Source organism: Lepidochelys kempii, chromosome 3 (genome assembly GCF_965140265.1).
Source record: "Lepidochelys kempii isolate rLepKem1 chromosome 3, rLepKem1.hap2, whole genome shotgun sequence".
NCBI classification, from domain to species: domain Eukaryota; kingdom Metazoa; phylum Chordata; order Testudines; family Cheloniidae; genus Lepidochelys; species Lepidochelys kempii.
The window spans coordinates 10,487,989-10,492,830 of record NC_133258.1 but is presented as its reverse complement, the minus strand read 5'-3'; the positions used below and the strand labels follow the sequence as shown (position 1 = coordinate 10,492,830).

Below are 4,842 nucleotides of genomic sequence, written 5' to 3'. Positions count from 1 at the left end.
CTTTGTATAATGCTGTTATTGTGGGTTATCTACTCCTGGATGAGAAGAGATAATTGTCTTTGTTCCTGCTCTGAAAGTGAAGGCTTCCTCAGATGATGCTGTACAGCATCTGCCCCGCTGAGTAAACACTGAAACAGGTGGTGAGCAGGAGGGATATTCCTCAGCAAATCCCGAATGAACTGAAAGGCTACAGCTCTCGGGGCAGGGCCAGCAGATCACAGTAACATCAAAGGGAGACTGGAGCCGTTTCATACTTCTAATCCCCCGCCAATACGATGGTGTTGGGGCAGAAAAGACTACATGGACGATCCAGGCTGGCTCCTGTGCTTCACAGGTGTTGTTCAGAACATCATCGAATCATGGAAATTATACATGAAAAACAACAATCAGGTCATCTAGTCCATCTCCCTGAGGCCAATGCACGCTTGTTCTTAGCAGTCTGGTTGGAACAGGTGGAGAGAAGCCATAGCACCACTCTGTGCCTCAGTTTCCCCATCTGTAAACAGGGTAAAATGATACTGGCTTCCTTTGTACAGTTCTTTGAGATCTGTGAATGAGAAGTGGTAGATGTAATAAGCAGGTGTCATTATAATTAATAAGCTATAAAGCAAACAGTACAGACAAGAACTTTTTTGCTTATACTAATATTGAATTTAGGGCCCATGATCTGTTAACACATTTTTAGCCATTGTCTTGTAAACTGGTCTCACGCCAGGCTTCAGGGTCGAATAGTTAAAGAAAAAGCCTCCTACCAGATTGTGCAGTCATTCAGAACAGTATGAGACGTGCTCTTCTGCATTCCACAGGGCCTCTTGGCCTTGGCTTAATTAGATGACCAATAATTTGTTCCAACCATAATCATAATCACACGAGCCGTAATTGGTTTAATTAAATTAAGGTAACCAAATTTCATTGCTTACACAGAACAGAAGAGATAGCTAACTATGGAGAAAAATATACTGGGCCTGATGCCCCACTGCGATGCACCATTTCTGCGTTGGTGAAGCTCTTTGGGCCAATTCTTCAGCTGATGTTAATCGACTAATAATAATATCATATAAGTAGGCTTTGAAGGATTAGATTTCACAATGACATCAAGAACCAGTGTGACACCAGCTTTCATTTAAGACCCAATATGACGTTATTTGGTGAACTAGAATATATACACCAGAATCACCACAGTCCTGTAACCCCCTTGCCAGTTGGCATTAAAGGATTCTTGGGTCACATTCCCCCCACGTCTAAACTGAACCTAGGCCTCCACTCACATCTTTCAATCCTCCAGCTTCTTCCTCCATTCCCCCCCACCACCTCCAGCAAATTCATTCCTTGCCTGCCATGCCTCCCTCCCACCAAACTGATCTTCTACCTTTGTACCTTCCTGCCCTCAGCAAATCAATCATGTGCTGCCTCCCTCCCTCAACAAATTGACCTTGTGTTCCTACATCCCCCACAACTTATCTGCAGCTGGGCTATGTGTGAGTCTGTGATAACCCAGGAACTCCCTTCTTTCGCCACCCTGGTGGCAGCACCCACTTGCTGGATGGGAGCCATCCTGTGCTCAGTACACCCCACTCTAGATGGGCCCAGAGTCAATTCTGCAGCCCCCTAGGCATTCAGGGCCCAATCCATCCCTGGGGGCAGGGACAGGGATGGGGAGAGGAGAGGGCAGGTGGCTTTCAGTCAGCTTTGCACTTCCTTTATGCCGAGCCAGCAATGAGCCAGTTTGGCCTATAGGACAGTTTAGAGCAGCCCAAGCAGTTGAGCCAACATGTGCCCACTGCCCCATGGGTCATTCCAGCAGCCAGTAACAGCAAGGGCATAGGAATGTCCTGACCATGCCTCCCTTCTCCAGGGAACTGCCCTTCCACCCTCCGCTGTATGTCTCCTGCACCCAGGGCTTCTGCAGGGAGTGGCATAGAGCTGGCAGTGCTGATTCTATTCCTGGCAGAGACTCACACCACACCAGCAAAACTCATTGGTAGGGTGCATCCATAATTGTGTTCTGGTTAGGGTTGCAAGCCTTCCAGCATTGGCCTGGAGTCTCCAGGGATTAAAGATTCATCTTTAATTAAAAATTGATGTCCTGTGTTGAAACCACCAGGAATATGTCCCACCACAGCTGGCAACCCTAGTTCTGGTTCCTTCATGCTGCAATGCTGGGGAAATGGGGCTGTGGGGGCTGATGATTATCAGACCCTAGTTGTCCACCAGGGGAGCAGGTAGGGAACAGCCAGCATGGCTCATTCCCCTCTCAGTCCCAGCCCGCTTTCCTCCCCCACCAGTTTTAATTTTGATCTGCTGCATCAGAAATGGGTCAATCTACAGGTGACCGTGCATGAGTGGTGCAAAATTTCCCAGTCACATTGAGGTTTTGCAAAACCCAAACTAGATGTGGCTCACATCATGGTACCACGCAGTGGGTTGGGGGTTGGATAAATGGGTATAGGTTTAACTCATCCCTATAATATTGAGGGGAGGTAGATACTTTCTGAATGGCTTTTGCTATATTATTTGGGAGATGAAGTTACAACTTGTATATAGCTTATAATTGTACAAAACTGAGAGGCAGTGTGTACCTTAGTTGGGGGTGTTAGCCCTCCCTTGGTTCTTGTCACGCAGACAGGAAGCAGAAGGCCAGAGTCCAAAGTGCAGGCAATGTGATGTTTACTGGGGTTAAAAAGGAAGCATCATCTGCAGCTCTATACACCAGTACAGCTTTTCCTTCCCCTTCCTACCCTCTCCTTCTTAGTAGGCTTAATATACCTATCATGCCCACCCTTGGCACCACCCCTGGCCGTTTATGGTCAAGTTCCATTATAAAGGATCTTGAGTCTGAGGGCTTTGGTACCAGATCTTTTGTACTCCAGGGGAAGGGGAAGGAGTGAGGTTTTGTACCAGCCAAGGCCACCTTCTTTGAATACTGTTATGTAGTTTGAACCAGGATGAAAACTCATTCAATATTTATTGGAGGAAGCATCTGGAGCTCCCGGGTGAGTGCCCTAAGCACCAGGCTATAAAGCCATTTGATTTCTCATTCTCTCCAGGCCCAAAGATATTCAAGGATTTTATACGAAGTGGAATAGCTTCAACAGAAGAGACACCTACCCCAATATAGTCTGTATAGGAGGGTCAGTAGGATACTGTTCCCAAGCAAGGATTCAGACTTCAGTCTTCCACATCCCACATGAGTGACCTAAACACTGGGTTAAAACAGATTGTTGGCACATAAAATAAAAAAGGTCGTAGAACAGTTTTTAAACTAAGGACTGGAGGAAAGCTGACAGGTGCGGAGAAGCAGGTGGCTTGGACAGAGACATTCCTTAGGAGTGATCTATTCATGGAGATTCTCTATATCCTAGTAAGGCGGAGAGGATGGAAGATGATAAAATATGGGTAGGATCCAATGTGAAAGAGTCAAATGAAAAAGAGTCCCATTCAATTAAATCTCATATTGGCAGATATCTAAAAAGTGACAATTTTAAGTACTTATATACAAATGTTAGAAGTCTAAATAATAAGATAGTTGAACTTAAGTGCCTCGTATTAAATGAGGATATTGATATAATAGGCATCACAGAAACTTGGAGGAACGAGGATAATCAATGGGATACAGTAATACCAGGGTACAAAATATATCGGAAGGACAGAACAGGTCATGTTGGTGGGGGAATGGCACTGTATGTGAAAGATAGCCTAGAATCAAATGAAGTAAAAATCTTAAATGAACCAAACTGTACCATACAATATTTATGGATAGTAATTCCATGCTTGAATAATAAGAATAAGTAGTAGGATATAATACCAACCACCTGACCAGGATGGTGATAGTGACTGTGAAATGCTCAGGGAGATTAGACAGGCTACAAAAATAAAAACTCAATAATAATGGGGGATTTCAACTATCCCCATATGGACTGGGTACATGTCAACTCAGGACGGGATGCAGAGATAAAGTTTCTTGACAGCTTAAATGACTGCTTTTTGGAGCAGCTAGTCCTGGAACCCACAAGAGGAGAGGCAATTCTTGATTTAGTCCTAAGTGGAGCACAGAATCTGGTCCAAGAGGTGAATATAGCTGAATCACTTGTTAATAGTGACCATAACATAATAAAATGTAACATCCTTGGGGGTGGGGGAACACCACAGCAGCCCACCTGGGTAGCATTTAATTTCAGAAAGGGGGACGACGCAAAAATGAGGAATTTAGTTAAACAAATTAATGGGTACAGTGCCAAAAGTAAGAGGACCCCAAAAGTGCCACCATGGCTAAAAAAGAAAGTAAAAGAAGCAGTTAGAGGCAAAAATGCATCCTTTAATAAGTGGAAAATAGAAAGGAACATAAGCTCTGACATGTGAAGTGTAAAAATATAATTAGGAAGGACAAAAAAGAATTTGAAGAACAGCCAGCTAAAGACTCAAAAAATAATTAAATGCATTTGAAGCAGGAAGGCTGCTAAACAACCAGTGGGGCCACTGGACGATCGAGATGCTAAAGGAGCACTCAAGGATGATAAGGCCATTGCAGAGAAACTAAATGAATGTTTTGCATCAGTCTTCACAGCAAAGGATGTGAGGGAAATTCCCACACCTGAGTCATTCTTTTTAAGTTGCAAATCTGAGGAACTGTCCCAGATTTAGGTGTCATTAGAGGAGGTTTTGGAACAAATTGACAAATTAAACAGTAATAAATCCCCAGGACCAGATGGTATTCACCTAACAGTTCCGAAGGAACTCAAATGTGAAATTGCAGAACTACTAACTGTTGTCTGTAGCCTATCATTTAAATCAACTTCTGTACCAATGTCTGTACAAATGACTGGAGGAGAGCTAATGTGATGC

At 44.1% G+C, this 4,842-nt stretch overlaps 1 long non-coding RNA gene across 1 annotated transcript; it reads right to left on the bottom strand.

The window, feature by feature from the left end:
- Positions 1–302: 302 nt before the first annotated feature.
- Positions 303–3,379, bottom strand: LOC140908105 (uncharacterized). Its single transcript, XR_012157754.1, has 3 exons — positions 3,109–3,379; positions 2,580–2,670; positions 303–547 (listed from the first exon to the last, which is right to left on the bottom strand). It is a non-coding gene; the product is annotated as an uncharacterized lncRNA (long non-coding RNA).
- Positions 3,380–4,842: the final 1,463 nt, after the last annotated feature.